Below are 18,565 nucleotides of genomic sequence, written 5' to 3'. Positions count from 1 at the left end.
GTGGTTTTGTCAGGCATGATTTTATGCCGTGCTGGATCGGTATGTGTACCTGAGTTTTAGGCAGCTCTGCCGCACTTTTAGCAGTTTCAGTGCAAACTTCGTTTTCAGACTTCCATGCTTCTGAAGGCATTGAGGCAGCAAGCCTATGCACCTCAGAGGGAAGAGTAGATATATATGAAGGCACTCACTTCCCTGGCTTTGGTTTCATCTTCAGTTGAGTAGATGTAGCAAGCAGCTGCTGCTGAAGATATTCCCCACTTTCACCGGTGCTAGCTCTGGCATTTGTCAGACATCTCATAAGCCAGTTTAGTTCAATGACATTCTAGAGGCTATTTCCATCCTTCAGGGGAAACATTCTGCCAGATCTGTGAGTTTAGCTGGCTCACCAGAGTCCAGCAAAATGCTGCAGCCAACTGTAGAGTAGGCCTGCTAGACAAGTGGGGTGTAGCAAAGGAGTAAACAACCCTGTTTGTGGCACCAAGCAATGGCAAGCAAGGTTAATTTGTTTCACTGTCAGGCTGTTCCTGAACAATTCCTCCTTAAGGAGAAAAGGCAACCATGTGTGCCTGCAGCTGAATCTCTGGAAGTTGAACATTCATCATCCTTAGAGCCATAAAGACTAAGTGTAAAGATTTCTCCCACAGGCCTTTCACAGCCATGTCTGGATGTAAATATATGTTTTAAGGATGGCACAAAACCCAGGCAAAAGTCATCTTCTTGGTATGTTGTGACAAATGTTTGCAAAATGTAGAGATTTGACTAGGAAGTAGAGTTTTTCCTCTCATACTCTGATCCAACTACTCCCATACTCCCCATCCACAGCAGGACGGTAGACAGTGTTGAGCAATACATTCAGTAGCTTAGTGTGTAGCTGCAGTGCAGCTGCTGGTTGAGCTCTGGGTGGCAGGAAATAGCTGGAGCACCAGGCAAGAGGCTGTGAACTGGTGCCAACTGTTTGCACAACACAGGGTACAGGGAACCTATGGCCCAGCCAGGTGACCAGACACTCAGAGACACATGAGGAGCCAAGGTCTCATTTGGAAGACCCCAGACTATCATGCATAGGGTGAGTATGTAAAAATCTCGGGCTTTGTTTGTTTGTGGTCCCTCTTCACAGGACCAGTTGAAGCTGTTTCTGCATTACTGTGCCAGGCAGAGGACTTAGCTTTTTTTTTGGTGAACTTTATGAAGTTTCTGTTGACTTATTTTTCCAGTTTGTCAGGACTACTGCTGAGCGACAGCCCAATCATCAAGCACATTGACCTCTACTATTCCAGTTTTCTGGCCCTAGCATGAGAATTTCCTTCACCAGCTGTGGTGTTTTACAGAAGGCTGTTCAACACACTGTCCTCACTGCCTGCTGAAGGAAATGCCACCACTCACAGCAATGAGAAGTTTATATGTGTGCAAACTTGCACATGTACATGCATTTGTGTGCATGCACACACACACACACACATTACCAAGTTAATGGTAATTTTGAAAAAATTTGAAAAAAGTGGAATTAATGGAATTCATTACACTGTGGTGGCTTGCAGTTATGCTGCATATTTCAAGGACTTCCTGCTCCAGGAGTAGAAGAATGCTGCTTTTCAAAACACGTGGTTCCTGCCTAGCTGTAAAACAGATGATTTAAGAGAAAAAGGGAAAAAATCTCCTGTTATCTCACAGGAGGATGTGTGCAAACAATTGTCTCTGCTAAAAGGGACTAGCCCCTTTGTAGAAAGTACTGCTTCCCCTTTCCCCACCTCATCCATTGCCTTCAGCCTTCATGCCAAAAGAAAATACTTGCATTTTCACTTCTTTTTTTTACAGTTGAAAGTATCCCCTCATTTTCACACCTTATTTATAATTTTCAAATGTTAGCAGACCTGGCTGTCGCTCTGGAAGGCCATTCCAACAAAGGGAAAGTCACTCCTCTACGTCTCTGCCCCGTTCCCTTGCACTTTCTCCCTAGTTTCCTTACAAAAGACAGATCAGAGTGTCTCTGAAAGACTCTAGGGAAGGGGTTTGAGTTTTTATCTGTAACTGCAAGAATAAGACTAGCAAATAAAGTAGAAACCTTCAGGAATTTAAGGAATCAGGAAACCCTTTTGCATTACAACAGAATATGGATTATTTCGTAACAGGCTGCCGGCCTTTTTTGAAACAGGACTTGAAAAAATTTTGTCTAATGCAGTATGTCTCATTTTGGATCAGCACCGACAGTCCTGATTTTGGCTGTTCTCATCTGTCTCTCTCTCCTGGCCAATGGCAGTTATTTTTTTAGTGAGGTTTTGGGTAGGGAAGTCTTTGTTTGGATTTTGTCCAAACACAAAGAACTCAAAGTGAGTATGTGGCTTACCAAAAGATTTTATGTGTACATACTGGTTCCAGTGTATTGAACAGCTAAACAGATACTTAGATATTTACATATTTAAAAACTCATCTCTGCACTCTTGGAATGAAAACATAAATACCACCATATCTCTGAAAATGAGCCAGAGGAAAGGGGGAGTGCTTATTTTCAGTCAAGCTCAGGATGCTGGAATGATGCCAAGAATAGTGGAGCTGAGAGGTGGATGCATTTCTGAAGAGGTGGTGACAGGGAAAAGAGCTAGAGTCAGTCAGTTTAAGGGAATTTGACAGTTTGGGTATAGTTAATTGATTTTTTTTCTGGCTTTTAAAGGCTTAGTATTGACATAATACTCTGCAGACTGCCAATATTTCCCTTTTGCTTTAATCAGTGATATAAAAGAAATGTATATTAAAAAAAAAGAATTCATTTATTGTTGTGTATGATGAAGAGCCTGGGAACAGTCTGAGGAGTACTCAGATAATACGTAATTTTCCTGCTCTAGTTCTGACAGTGCCTGTTACTGAGCAGCAATATTCTTCTGACACTAAGGCAAAAAAAGGAAATGTATGGCCATTGGAAGCAAGATCAGGCGACATGGGAGGACTACAGAGGTGCTGTTTGCTGAATTGGAGTTGAAGCTGGCTAGTACTGTGGGGGGCAATAAAAAGGGCTTTTTAAAAAACGTTAATCACAAAAGGCAGACCAGAAATAACATTGGTCAGTTACTTGATGAGGACAGTCACTTCCCAAACAGGGACATAAACTAGGCAGAGATGTTTAATGATTTTTTTGCCTCAGCTTCTACACTGAAGATGGGCTCTGGGACCACCCTGAGCTGGAGGACCGCAGCTGCAAGCATGATTTTAGATTTTTTATTTTGGTTGTTGTTGGGGTTTTGTTTTTGTTGTTAGTTTTGTTTGTTTGTTTTTGTTTTTCATGCTAGCAATAGTATTGATGCATTCAGGAAAGTAAAGGACAGAACTGTAAAAATGAGTAAGTGTGGGGGTTTAAAACCAGCTGGGAATTAAAGTTCAAATAAGCCACTCCCCTTCTCCTCTCTGGTGAGAAAGGGACGAATGCAACCCCATGGATTGAGATAACAATCTACTGAAAAGAAACAGCAGTGGGATGAAAATATGAACAGTAACAGCAACAATTAACACAAGTATACAAAAGAGAGGGTGATTTACACATACAGAGGTGCTCATCACCATGGCTCAGTTCCACATGGCCTCCTGAGACAAAGACAAGATGGTGGACAGCACCATCAACAGCACCATGTAGTCTTCTGAGACAAAGGGGAAAATGGCAGCCGTTCCTGCAGCCTGGTGTTTGCCTCCCCTGAGCTCAAGAGAACAAAAAACAACTGTGAAAAAATTGCCCAAGCTGGACCATGCTGCTGGACCACACTGCTCCTGAACCACAGTGCCCTGCCCAGACCGACTGCTCCTGAACTGCACTGCATGGTGGACTTGGCTGCATTCAGTAGTATTTGGCTAGGCTTGGCTGTGTTCACCACTTGGAGCTGAATTTCTCCTGAGGGATGGGAAGGAATGGACAGCATGGAAAGAGGGACAGAGTCCACAGTGCTGCTCACTGCCAGCTTCCCTGAAGAAAGAATGGAACAAAATGGTGCACTTGTGGTGTAGGTTCATCTGTTTCTTTCCCCCAAACCCATGCCCCCCAGTGATGACTCTGGGATATAGAATAGCAAGCTAGCCACGCCCACACAGTGCTAGGCTCTGCCCTCTTCCCAACACCTGCAAGTAAAACTAGGACAATAAGGAATGTCAGTCTTTGAGTTATAAGAAAGTAGCCAATTGGAACATTTTTTTTATTTAGAAGGCAAAGGGAAAATTGAATTAACATGAAAGATCAGATTCATATTCACTTCAGAGAATATAGGGTGAAGAAGAAATGTAATAAAATCTCAGACAATTCTGTCCCAGCGTTTCTGTTTAAAAAACAAAGCAAGCATTCAGCAACTGTATTTTTAATGAAGAGTATGCCCATGTGTTTTCTGAATGGACAATATCTATTCCCAGAAAATACAATGTACTGGTAAATCAGAAAAAATCCTTTAGAAAAGCTCGATATAAAATAGTTTTTTAATTGTCCTGGATTGTCTTGTGGTAACTCTTCAACATTTTCAGCTTGTTAAGCTTACTCAGATTTCGTACCCTGACATAACTATGGGATTTTTTTAACATGTGTTTTTTTTCTCCATACTTTTTCATAACTGAATACTTTCCCTTTAGCAACAAATATTCTACTATGGAAATCTAAAAGGAAAGAAATGTTCCTGAAAGAAGCCTCCCTCCTTTGTTCAAAATGGTTTAGACTCTCATTGCACTGCTATTTTAATCTGGCAGAAGTACGGGTTGCTGTTGAAAGCAGCAGGCTGGCTTTCCTTCTCCTGCTGTCTTCTGCCACTTCCCACCACTTCCCGTGTGCCACTCGTATGCCTGTGGCTATGTGATGTCTTGCTTGAGGGTATCAATCCGGTAGAAAGCTAATTTTTCTTTTACTAGCCTACTTTTCGTCACTGTGAGGAGTGCAAACAGTAATGCCAGCCCAAGGGCACCAACAGGAAATAGTGTCTAGAGGCAGGTGGGGAGATGAACAGGATTATTCTTTGGTGTTTGTTTAATGGTCAGTTGAAGCTCAACAGGAATTAGAAAAGTCACTATTTGCTAATTTTACAAAGTACTGATAACTTAATTGAAAACTTGATTTTCAGTTGAATTAATTAATCTGTTTTTTGCACTCACACACCTTTTGTTTTTTAGTAAAAGAAAACTTGCCTGAGAACCACACAATTTCAGTTTGGATAAACAAATAAATTGATACAAATGTTGGGTATATAATCTTGGCAAGCCTCTAAGGATCTGTTGTGATTTAGGAATGGAAACCCCAATTCAGTGCCCCCACCAAGACTTTCCAAACCCACGCACCACTCTCTTGCTCCCCCACTTTTCCCCACCCCCTCCTTCCTGTGGCACAATGGAGAGGAGAATTGGAGGCACAAAAGGCAAAGATTATGGGTTGAAATAAGAACAATTTACTGGAAACAGCAATGAGATAAGAAAACAAACAGTAACAGCATCGATACTAATGACAGAGGATACAAGAGGAGAAACAATCCACACAGAAACCCTCTAACAGTAGACAACACTGGATGGCTACCTCCACCACATTTTCTCAACTGGAAGGAAACCCTTCTCCCCATACAAGAGTCCTTTCCCTCACCCCTGGCAGTGACATGAGGTGACACAGAATAAGCTCCGTGTCCTAGCCATGCTCCCTCCTGGTTATTGTAAAAATAAAAACCCTGTCCTGGCCGGAACCAGGACAGGATCTAATGGAGATCCAGGTAGGCTGTGCCTGCAGGATTCAGAAGTGTCTTGGACTGTATTAGAGATCCATAGGACCTTAATCTTTGGCAGGTGACTTAGAGAGTTTGCCACAGCTTTAGGTCAGAGTGGTTTCATACAAAACTGCAGGACATTCTTGCTGCCAAGGCCACCTCTGCCACTTTGGTTCTGTGTATTTGCCAAAGTTTTAGTTAATGTGTGCATAACAGATGTATAGTTAAAAGAGTAAGAAACTATGAAATGTACTAGTATGTTAAAAATAATAGATTTGAAACCAGTACTCAAATAGGAAAGACTGCAACTTCAAAATTCACATGCGTTAATGTATGTAAAAATTTTGTTTCATACTGATGTGTGAATTTGTCTTTGTTCTTTATTCCTATGCTTTATTTCATCTTGGTTTGATAATTCCATAGCATCTGCCATGATTACAGAAGTTAGAACAGGATTTAAAGTAGGACAGGTATTTGAATCCCTATGTGAAAGTCTGATAATACTCCTGGAAACCTGGATTTAGAGGATAGTGAGAAGTTGGCATGGCATCATTCTGCATCATCTCTTTTTAGATTAGTGATACTGTCATTCTGAAATGTCTTGAAAAATCCTCAAGATGGTCAGTGAAATGTTGGCTGAAAAACATACATAGAAGTGGATGCAGTGCTGCTAAACCGTTTTCCAGCACTGTATTTCAAGTGAAAGAAACATACAATTTTATTCATGAATCTAACTTCATCACAAAAATGTGGATTAAAAATGTAGGGATGAGTATTGGAAAAAGAGAAAGTCTAATTTACTGAGTTTTTTCTGATAAGCTTTCTTGGGGAAGTGTTCAGTTATATTCAGGAAGCTTGGAAGCAGAATAGGTTGATCAGGTGGTGCAAAATAATCTTCAAGAGAGCTGAGAATTGAAAGGGAATGGAAGTTGAGATGCAGGAGAGATGAAAAGGTGAATGAACAGGAGGTAGGGAATTGGAGAAACTGAGTTTGAAATTTTCTCTTGGCAAGTGAGGAAACCTGCAGAATCTGTCAAAGGATGCTTGCTGAGAGCTGAATACACTTGCTGGTTGCTGGCAGTACAAGAAAGCTTCCTGGCATGCTCCTGTACAGCTGCTTACATAGGAGTAGTAATGTTGGTCCTATACTTTCCTACAGCATAGCTTGACTCTCAGAAAAAGAGCAGAACAATTTCTAAATCTGGAGAGAATAGGAATTTTCTATTAAAAACAAAATAAGCTCTTGAAAAGTAATTGTGCTTTCCCATCCTTAAATTGACATATTGCCTATCACTCCCTTTCTTGAGCTTGATGGAAATAAAATAACCTTTTTGCTTGCATGTTGTTATACATTCACAGTCAAATTCCTGTGAGTTTATGTTGAGTTATTCAAATCAGAGTTTATGTTTCATTTGTTTTACAGGCAATTAGCTTAAGAGCTTTGCATTAGTCAGATGAATTCATGCTATATGTTTACTTTTCATGCTCCATGACATTTCTTTCATGTTAATTTCAGACATGGTTACAGGGAAAAGATTTACATTCTAGAATGACATGTAGGGAGATAGTAGTATCCCAAAGTCTGACACTAGGTTAATCAAGAGAGAGAATTGTTACACATCCAGTCCTAATGGAGCCAGTTCAGCCTGTAGCTGGCATGGGTGACAGTTGGCTTAAGTAACCCAGAATCGGCCCAGCAAAGTAAACCAGAGAGAAAAGCTGCTCTTGTGTGATTTAAGAACCTGTAAGCAGAATGGAAGGAGATAAAGAAGCTGAAGAGAGTATCTTTGTAAGGATTTAGAAAAGAGGCAGGAAAAACAAGTACTGAAGGAGGGGAAAGAACTAAGAAAAAGTATAAGAATTACAAAAAGAAAGGACTTGTGAACACTGAATATAAAGGAGCTGCATTTGCATGGATCTCTGCATTCTACCATCTCTGGCTGCTCAAGGCTGCTGGGATATCTGATAGCTAGGATTAGTGACGTCTTGTTAACAATGGATAATGGATAACATTACTGGATAATGGATAACAATGTTAATGGATATGGTTTTGTTTTGTATAGTTGTATCCTGTGTATCAGTAAGGCTTGTCTGTTAGATGATGGAGCATCTGTCTCAACTGCTATCTGTTTTACTGACCCTCCCCTGATTTACTGCTCTGGTAACCACAAGAAGACAGACTGTGCTCTCTGCCTCTTTACAAGCGTCTTGGTGAGCAGGGGGAGGTGGGAAGGCATACAACAGAGTCTGCACCCAGGCTTACAACATCAAGTTGTTCACATCTTCAGTGTGAGAGTCAAGGGAGTACCTTAAGCGCACATTATTGATGTTCTTATGTGCAAGGTTGTAAATCCTTTGCCCACCAGATTGATTTATGTTGCTTAATGTGGGAAGCACTCATCATCTGTTACATGGTTTTGGTGTTCCTCTTGCCTGTGTTGGACCTCAACTACCAAAACAGGAAATGTTGATAATTTTCTTTGTTACTTGTGACCAATGAAGGTGACACACTGACTCTGTGGTGAGTCTCTGTAATTTTATTGGATGAATCATGTAATCATTTTTGCCATTGAATTCAGGTAACTGCTTTTCTTCTCCGTAAGCAGAAGACTCTGCTTGTGGGAACTCCTTATGCCACCTTCTGTGAAGATGAGTGGGAGACCCACACACTGCGGGCTACTTGTTAGGCTACTCTATGGTAGTGCTTTTATTCACTTATATGTTCTTAATGAGTTTTATTCTTGTGATCTTTCTTCAGAAAAAGGAGAGCAAAAGTTGAGCTTAGGGATTACTGTGGGATACTTGGAATAGCTCCTTGCCCTCACAACATCTTTTTAGCTCTTCTTGACTGAGGGGACCTGGGAATGTTTCCCAGCTCCTGGGTTTAGCTGTAAGTTAAAGTGGAAGAGAACAGGAGGATAGCAAGATGGAAAAGAGAAGCAAGTGGGAGTTGAAAAAAATAGAATGTAAAGCTCCATAATCCTTAGTACAGCAGAACAGTCATGGTTCTGTCTGGAGCAGCCAGTAGGAAGCCAATATTTTCATGTGTGAATTTAAGGTTTGCTATAAGGGTGCATTCCCTCCCTAAAGTTAAAAAAATAAAAAACTATAGTGAAAAGGATGGGAGTTTGAAAATATTCTATGATTTTGAAGACAGCACTGTTGCTTTTGTGGGGAATGATGTGATACAAGAATTTCGTATCCTGGTTTTGACATTATGAAAATGAAAATACTTAGATGGAAAAAGTAGTGAGTTCTTCATGAGAGATCTGTGACCAGGATTGGATTAACAACTACTGATTGCAGTAACAACTAAGAGGCAGTAGAAAAGTGGGAATAGGAAAAAAAACCCAGCGAGATGTAGCATAACAACCTACTGGACTGGATATTATGTTTAAAAAAGCTTTATTTAACAATACAGTTCTCTCATGGCCAGCACCTGTAGTATCTAACAAGTCTAACAGGTCAAAGGAAGTAAATTTGATTGGGGGATAGCTGGTTGTTATTTATAGCACAAATTGCTGAGACTTCAAGTGTTGCCCATATCCTCACCATCCTTTCTGGAAGCATCACAACAGGTGTGTTTTTCAGGCTCTATCCTCTCCTGTTAATGCAGTTTTGGTTGGCTCAGATCACCTGAGATTAATTCTGCCCTTTTGAAAATGCTTGAGTTTAGACACTACATATTTGAATAATTGCAGAAATAATTGCCAGAGACTTGGGAGGCCGAAACCTTGTTCACCTGTGTGAAAAGGTGAGGGCCTGTGTGCTCCTGGGAATTTTGACTATCTACATCTGCATTTATATTCACTTCACAATGTCCTCCTTTCCTGTATTACAAATGAAGAAGGGATACTATGCAAGATTTGGATAATTTGGGGTATGTTTTCTTGTGTCTGTGTTAATGGAACTTCTGAGGCAGGCGTAAGATTTTGGACAAGATTGCTTAATGGTGTTTTATATTTCTCTGCTTAAAAGACAGCTGTAGAACAACAATGAAAGGAAAGATGTGAAGCTCCCCACATAAATGCTGGTGAAATGACTAAATTAAGAAAATAAAATCTGTCATCTTGAGAATTATGCTTATCATAATATGTTTTAAGGATAGAGATGAAAGAAAAGTATCTCTGATGTCCAGTTTCAGCAGCCTGTAGAACTACCCTCCACGCTTTTTAAAATCAAGCTCAATAGTTACTGTTTAAAATTCTGAAGTAATACTCATTCTTGAATTAAAGATTTCAATGAATGTCTCTAGAAACATTGTTTCTATTAATAATTTACCTGTTAGATTATATTTTGTACTGCTTCGTGTTAATTTATGTTCAACTCCCAGCTTTCAGCATCTCTGTAACTGCTTTGCTGTGAGACTAAAGGACACTTCACTAAGAAAAAAAATCTCACCACATAAACACATCTCCGTTACTGTGAAACACATTCTTATCTTGCATAGCTGCAAAATGTATACTTCTAGAGAAAGAAATGATCTTAGTTAAAAATAGAGTTAAGAAATAAAAAGTTACAATGTGATTTAAATTAAGAAATTACTTGGTAGCTAGTATGTAGTGGGCTTTTAAAAAATTACCATAAACAGCATATTATATTTTAATGAGTATGTGGCTAAGAAATATTTTAAGTTTGAATAGCAATAATAATGTCACTTTAAAGAACAGTGTTACATGAACATGTGAGCGAAGGTCTGGCATTTTCTAATGTTTAAATAGTGAAAGCACTGAAGTGGGATTACCTAATTATTTTAAAGTGTTATTAAAATATCAGTGGGACACTAACCCTATGGGGCATTATATTCATCTTTTTAGTAAAAAGTAAAATAAAAAGTCATTCTCTTTCTAGGAGTAGAGAGAAGACCTTTTTCTTTTTAATTAAGATTTTATTTTACTAAGTTTTTGAAAGACCACTTAGCTTTATGCACCACACTAGCTTTCTTTCATTTCTCTTTGGGAAACACCAGTCTTATAAAACCAGTGAAGAGCCTTTGTAAAGTGGCTAATCTTTAAAACTTTTTTTTTATTCAGCAGTTATGCTGCGCACAAGATGTACTTCTATGTTGTAGAAGGAACAAATGGTGTTTTCACCAGCATTATGGTAAAGTGCATTTCCACAGTTTCTGTGTGAGAGAATATTTGTGTTAAAGTTGTTACCTTTTTATTGCTACGTGGTTAAATCTAGGTAGTTTTAGAGCAACTGATGGCTATTCAAACTGTTTTATCAAAAGACATGGAGAGAAACCTGTTCTCTCTTTAAAAAAAAAAAAATCACTTGACCAATGTTCACAAACATTTGTACTTTTCTGCTAAATAGTTCAGGCAATTAAAATACTCTCTCTTAAAAAAACACCCTTTGGTATTTTGGCAGTATAGTCACTCCACACTGTCAAAGTCTTTTCATCATTTAAAAGATTTGTGGTGTGCTTCCAGGAGAACAGAAATATGGAAGAAGAGGCAGGCAGTGGTGCCTTTGTTGTTAGGCAGTTAATCCAATGTGGTGTGGGTTATGGGTTATCAAGTTTTTGTGATAAACAGCTTTAATGACTTTGATCAGGAAAAATCAGGTCTGTATAGTATGCACTCTTGGGATATTTCTTTATAATTACAGCTAGAAGTACTCTCAGTGTTGAGAATACCATTATGAAATGTGCAGAGTGCCTTGGAATTAGAATGATGTCACAGCAGTCAGAAATCAACCCAGCACTGGCTGTTTTGTTATTAACAGCGTTTGTGTCTTGCATGGAGAAATACAGTCACACATCATGAGTGGTTAGGATTTCAGAATTTCAAGAAACAGTGCAGGAACCCAGCGATCTCTTTGCAGGGATAACTGCATGCAATATTTAAAAAAATTTTCCCCCAGTTAATTTATAATTCCAAACACAGCAATTTGTTAAGTGCAGGGTTATTTTACAAAATTTATATGAGGGTGGACTATCCTATGTAGAATATTTTTTTCTGTATTATCTTTATAATCTTTCTGCTCCCATTTTCAGTGATTTAGTGAGTTTTCATTTTGTGTGTCCTAATCTACATTGTAAATTTCTTTTGCAATGACTTCCTTTTAATTTGTGCTTTTGCAGCAAGTCTACAGTTAGATAGAGTTCTGATTGGAATATTGGGGGCCTACCGTAAGGAATTACTATCTTTATTGTACATGTAACAGCAGTGTGACTGGCAGTTCTAGCCTTTGAAAGCTGGCCTGTGTTCTGGTAGGAAGAGTAGTAACTCTCTCTTTTCTAATACTTCTTTTTTTTTACCACTCTACATTTGTACCGCACATAAACAAGATCTGCAAATCGACAGCGATTCAGGGAATGCTGAATCAGAACATTTTTGAGATTGGGGATTTAGCAGCAATGAAACAATGAATTGAAGGAGTCTGGCTCAGCACCGAGAAGGGAGAGGCTGAGCCCAGAGATGCTTTACCAATGCTGCCATCTCTTGGCCTTCTTGGGTATTGCCAACCCTAAAAATTCACGGGACAAACGGTCAGATTCTTAAAGGCAAATCCAAGACCCCTCCCTCCAAACGGTGGCGTTAACAAATGACATCATCATAATTTTTTTCCCTAAAGCTTCTCAATTTTTATGTAAATAAACTCCTTAAACACATACCTTCATTTACCTCAAACAAGGCTACTTTCAGTCTTTTATATTTTTAAAAACTTCCTTGACTGGGTTCCACTAACTTTGAAGTTGTTTTGAGTTGCTGTCATTCGCATTAAAAATGAACACTGAGAAACAGAGAAATCAAAATCGTCAGAAAAATCAAAACAACAGGTCTATCCATTAGTACTATATGCTTCCCGAACTCCTAAAAGGTCTCTTAGTCTCTTATTACTGGAAGCCATGGTGGGAGTAGAGACTACAAAGTCTTTTTCTGTGCTCACACAAGTTGAAACCCCACTTTCTTTTACTAAGCAATGGTTGCTTTAGTGTTTTTAGCTTGGTTTCCAGTGAGCCATCCAAAATGTTGATTCCAAATGATAATTCTGTGTGGAGATTTTATTGGTTTTGTTTCTTTTTTCTTCTTTTTTTTTTTTCACTTTTCTTTGACCTGAAAAATACCAGTTTTCATACCTGAATAAATTAATGGGAAAGTGTGGATTCCATTAGTCTTGTATTTTTCCAGAGCTTAACAAAAAGGTTAGTCTGGTTTTGGTGTTTTTTTTTTTTTTTTTTTCCTCTCCAGTTTATCAGTGTTTAAAAATATACAAGTTTAAGATTTCAGGTTAAAATGACGGTTGTCTTTAAACGAGTATATATGAAACCTACTGAAATCTGAAAGTATAATTTTGAAATTGTTGAGATAAAAGGTTTCTACAGAATTATTCTGAAATTATTTCTGAGTTTTAAAAAATAGCTTAGTTATGTTTTGATCTGTCATAAAAATTAATACGGTTAGATAATAATTTGAATGGAAGATAACATTTCTCAACAGATCCAAGCTCTGCTGCCAGATGAAAATGAACTTATTTCTAAATATACTCCCTCCTGGACAGCTGGTGTGATTATAGTCCCTGTCTTGGCAAATGCATTTGGTAGGTAAAGAAAATTATGCCTGTCTAGCTGTTTTCACAAATGCTTGTTTAAATCCTTTTAAAATACCAAAATAAGTGGTAAGCAAATGCAGGTTTTAATTTGTATTTCTTCTGGTTTTCCTCTAATTTTTACAATATAAGGTGGTACATTTCCAAGGAGAACACTTTTTTTTTTTTTTTTTTTTTTGAGAACTGGTCTGAGATTTCCAATTGTGCTCAGAAGTTATGTGTTATAGAATACTGGTCTGAACTGGAAGAGAACTGATGGTTCAGAAATATTTGGATTTGTAATACAATTTCCTATCAAGCCCCTTAGGAAACCTCACTGTAATGTCATTCTGGAACTTTGCTACTCAGGCATTTTAGTGGTGGCGGAAGATGACTGGGTTCATTTTCACATTTGTTTTTTTATTAGTGTTTTTCTTTGACTCCTTCTGGTTGTGGTGCTCTTGGCTAGGTAATTTATGGCCTAATAACAAGCCCTGGACAACTGTCCTGGTTGCCAGAGGCATGACGGTCAGAGCTGAGAAGTGTTTTAAAGACAAGTTTGGTTTGAAATTGCTTTTCTGTTCTTTCCCAAATGAAACCCTGCTGCTACACACATTATTTTTGGATTGGGAGAAGCAGTGGAGGAGGGATGGTGTGTGTTTATAAAGACACCTAAAAATCAATGCTTTTTGGAAGCTGAAGCTTGCTGGGGAAATGAGAAGTGGGCCACTTCCATTTGGAGAAGAGGTGGAATTTTCAAAGACTGGGATGGGTGTTAGGGTAATACTGCTGATGCCATGCCTACCATTTGCATTTGTGCAGGCTGAAGTTGTTACCCATGTCTCTCCTGATTCTCTGAATGCACATGCTGTAGCCCTGGGCATGCTGCTGTCCTGAGGTCTGCTGCAGAGGAGCGTCCTGCGTCCTTCTGTGATCCTGTAGAGATGCCTGGCTCTGTGCTGCTGCCCGTGTTGTGTGTGGTAGAGCTCCTTACTCAGTGGGTCCCAGTGGCAGTGTGGCTTCTGCCATCACCATGCTCTGGAACAGCGTAATGGTGGCATTGATTGAGGACTCTTTAGAAATGAAACACTTTTTCTTTGACTGGTTTGTTTGAAAGAGAGCAAGGAGAGTAAAAAAAGGCTTTGTGTGTGTGTGAGATACAGCAAGTAGAGTCAAGGCTCTGGTGGTTTCATGAAATCTTGTGGTTTAATAAAATGATAAGCTTTCTAGGGAGATCTAGAGGGAATCCTGGTAGCTTTTTGTTCCTTTTCTTCTTGCTGCTGCTTTCAAACAGCAGCTCCTAGGTGCTCTCCCTTATTTTCTTTTAGTTTAGTATGGTATTTATGAAAGCTCCCATCCAGCTCCTCAGCTGATCTTTGTCGGTATCTCTGCTGCAGAATTTAGCAACCCAACCTGTTTTGCCTTTCTCACCTGGTTGCACTCTAGACTTCCAATCTCTGAGCTGTTTTTATTCTGAGGAAGGCATGATGTGTTTGTAACAAGCTATGTGAACTGATGGTGACCTCTTTGTAGCAGCGCTTTAGCTGTCTCCTCTTCCCATCAGCTATTCTCTTTGTACAAAGCAACTTTGTTTCAGCTCTGTGTCTTGTAATTGTCTTCCCTGTTCTAGATCGGCCAGCTCACCTTCTTTGCTGACCACCAAACCTTGTCCCTTCATCTGCATTCTGTTTCCCCTGCCATTTTAGCAGTCACATGTATCACACAAATCCCATTTTTCTTTTTAAACATCTCGTATGCTTCCATTCTTTTTTCGTAGTGCCTCCACTTGGGAGAATATCTGGTCCCCTCTGAAGAACACAGTGTGATTTCCTCTCCAGTGTTCAGAGTGTGCCTTTTGCTGATTTTTGATCTGGGCCCTTACCCCAGAAATTAGGATAAATTCTTTCATCACTTTTGGAGCCCTCCAGAAACTGAGGTTCAGATTCCCATAAAATAGGAGTTTTTTCTCTTTCTGAGGTTATGGTTGTGATGTCTTCAAGCTGAATTATCTGCCCCCAGGCTGAATTTTCTCTTTGTAAATGTAACTGATACCATCAAGGTAACTTCTACAATGGAAGTTGCTTGATGAAGAAGAGAACTTTGTGTTCCAAGCATTAAGTAAGATTTCGTCACACAAAGGAAGGGGATGGCCCTAGTAGCAAATGGCTTGAGGGAAGATTGACCCTTTAATACCAAGTGTGTTCAGAACAAGCTACAGACGAGTTAGTTCTCAGCCTGTGCTCATCTGGGCTAGGCCGTGCAGTAGCAAGCAAAGAGAGTGAAGCAAAGACCTCTTTCCTCAGGGAATCACTGTGTCTGTCTACATGGTGTATTATGGACCAGTATGAGCTTGTGATACCAGAAATCTGTTGCATAGTCATACCTATAATAAGTTGGTCCCTGAACATGTACGTATTTAGTATGGCAGAATGTTTGCTTATTGGAAACAATGCTACCAACCTAAATATACAGAAATCCTGTGCCAAGCCTCCCCTCCAAAATGTGGTTGCCTTTAAAATTACAAGATTAAACCACTACCAATAACAACTAAAAGTAATACATTTTTGATTCTTTTTATTTGCTGTGCAGTGTTGGAACATTTGTTGTCTGCTTGCAAGTATGCCATGTTGTATTATATCTCAGATTCTAGGGTAGTTAGTTGATTACAACCTTGGTAATACTTGCTAATACTCATCAAATACCACAAGAGTTGTGCTGAGTGTCACTACCCAGAATGGTGTAACTAGGGAGATTCACACCTGTGTGCTGTGAGTAACCTGAATTTGAATGCTAGGGTGAGATGTGTTGAGTAGAAATGGATTTAGAGAATGTGTGAGATGTCTGAGGATGTCCACGGGCTTTCTTTTTTGTGTCTAGGTAAGGTAATTTAAGAAGTTCTCATCCCTAACTGCTCAGTTTCCATCAGTGCTGGAGATTTCAGTCTCCCCAGCTGAGCTGGTGCAGTTGGAAGGATACTGCAGTACATTGTCAAATCATCATCTCCAGCACCTTAAGCTCAGATAATGGGCTTTGAAGAACAGTAGGTGAGGAATGCTTGCACCTTTTGTCCTCCTGGCAGTGGGAGTGAGGATCCTATTGTTAGGAGTGAGGAGACTGAGAGTGGCATGCATCTGAGGAATGCTAATGTCTTAAATCACTTCCAGTTCTCTAGAATAAACGTGTGTCTAACCCAAGGCAAGGCTGGAAAGGTGCTGGTAACATGGCGTGATATTACAGATACTGAAACTTCCTGCCTCTGAGGGGCTTTCTGCTTGCTCAAGAGAGATGGCATTAAAGTGTAGTGTGGGAAGGAGTGTGAATGACAAGATCAGGTGTCCTCTCACTGAAATTTGTTTGCCCTCCAGACTGAGGCTGAGCCACTGAAACAGTTTTGGGTTTTATTTCAGCATTAAGAAGTGCTATGTCAACTGGATAGTGATATGTCATCTTCTGCTCCATCACTGCTCTGCATCTATCCATGATTAAATCCACATGGAGCTGTCTCATCCCTGTCCAGCTGCTGCTATTGCTTTGATTTTAATGCCCTGTGTTTGGAATCAGATCCTAATCCACATCAGAAAGCAAACAAATGCCAGGAGCTGGAGTGCAGTTGATTTATTAAGATAGGCTGACTGGGTGTTTGCTCCATTTCTGACATTTATGCAAGGCTTGCTCTTGTCCTGGGGATATTATTGCTCAACAAAAGTATATAATGCACATCTAAGGATCATCCATTTTATATACATTATAATTTTAACTAATACTTGCCTGACCTCATGTGTGGGGAATGATCACAGCTGTTCCTGAGGATATTTGGGGTTATACACTCCTCCATTCTGGCTGTCCTGTCCCTGCCCTTCTGTCAATGAACCAGCAAATGGCTTTTGTGTTGGTCTCTCTGCCAGTCTCCAGGAGTTCTCAAACCAGGTCCCAGGCTGAGATGGAAAGAGGGAAAAAGTGCTTATCTCTGACCCTGTGTTGTAAAACTTGGGAAGCTATAGGAGAGATATTGAGGAGTGAAATCTAAAGGCTGTTGAAAACAGCTGGGTGGAAAATAAATTACTGTGGCAAGAAAAACATTGCTTTCAACATGATGAAGTTTCAGAAACTGAAGTTCTCTGTTCACATCCATTACTGTGTGATAGAAAACCATGTGCTGCATGAGGTTTGCGTAAGTTTGTCATGTGAGATGAAGACTATTCAAATCTTTTATCCTTGCAAGGAAAGAGGAAAAATATTCCTAGGGTATGTGTTTTTGCCATTCCTACCCAACTTTTCCTTGTCTTCACTGTTGGGAATGTGTGTCCTGGAAAAATTAATAGTCTGAAATGAACATTTTCCCCTTTGACTTGTTATTTGCAGTCAGATAAGGATTTTGTTTCCAAATAATGTTCAGCATTCAGGCATGTTCTCAGGAGGAACTGGTAATATTTTTGTGATACCTCAGATGTGACTGTGAGCATTCCCCAATGTGCAGGAATGCAAAATTGCCTGTATGTGATGGGGAGGAGGGCTGATTTTTCAGGGTGGCGGATGAGGAGTGTTCTTCTGTTCCATCCCACCGGCACCACTCTGATGAGCCTATCAGAGCACTGAAGATGTGTATGAATGCTAAGCACATCGTGCAAATAAGCACAATAATAATAATAATGTTGAAGAGAGGAAATGAATAATTTCTCTAAATGAAGCTTGGGCAGGAATTCAGATAGAAAGTATGTAATTAAACCAAGCTGGAACTTGATCAAAATACTGAAATGGTACTAGGAAAAAAGAGGAAAGTTATTTAATGACTATTAGCAGGAAGAACCTTGACTTTCTACTTCATCCGGAAAGAAGACAACTGCCAGCTCCAGAAAAAATTGAATCTCCAAGAGAATGTCCCTCCTTCTTCCATGTGATTTTTCCATGGAGAATTTCTGTCTTGGGCTGCCAGGATAATACTCACCAGTTCTGGAGGCAGGGCAGATATTCGTGCAGGAGAGAGACTGTTGGGCTTGGGCCTGGAAGGATAGTGGGATGGCTGGTGGCTGAGCTAAGCATGGCCGGTGCTGGTCCTGGCTGAGGTGGCAGGGAGTGGCACGTTGTCATGGGTTGATGCTGGCTGAATGCCAGGCACCCATGAAAGCCACTCACTCCCTCCCTTCTGCAGCTGGACAGAGGAAAGAAAATATAACAAACGGTTCATGGGTTGAGATAAGGACTTGATCGCTCATCAAGTATCATCACAGGCAAAACAGGCTCAACTTAGAGATATGAAGTGAATTTATTACTAACAGAATCAGAGCAGGGTAGTGAGAAGTACCTCACCCCTCCCTCCTTCCCCA

The 18,565-nt window shown here is 39.9% G+C and overlaps 1 protein-coding gene across 8 annotated transcripts in view; it reads left to right on the top strand.

The window, feature by feature from the left end:
- The first annotated feature begins 910 nt into the window (after window positions 1-910).
- GRIN2B (glutamate ionotropic receptor NMDA type subunit 2B) overlaps window positions 911-18,565 on the top strand; it is a 274,094-nt gene continuing 256,439 nt past the window's right edge. For 7 of the 8 annotated variants that reach the window (XM_069001965.1, XM_069001950.1, XM_069001943.1 and 4 more), the window contains exon 1: window positions 911-1,066. The gene's annotated coding sequence lies outside the window, so the exon portion shown is untranslated. Of the gene's footprint in view, window positions 1,067-13,190; window positions 13,254-18,565 lie in introns of those variants that run through there. The other variant, XM_069001930.1, reaches the window with a different exon arrangement.

This window comes from Aphelocoma coerulescens, chromosome 1A (genome assembly GCF_041296385.1).
Source record: "Aphelocoma coerulescens isolate FSJ_1873_10779 chromosome 1A, UR_Acoe_1.0, whole genome shotgun sequence".
Classification (NCBI taxonomy): Eukaryota; Metazoa; Chordata; class Aves; order Passeriformes; family Corvidae; genus Aphelocoma; species Aphelocoma coerulescens.
This window is presented reverse-complemented; position numbering and strand designations above follow the sequence as displayed.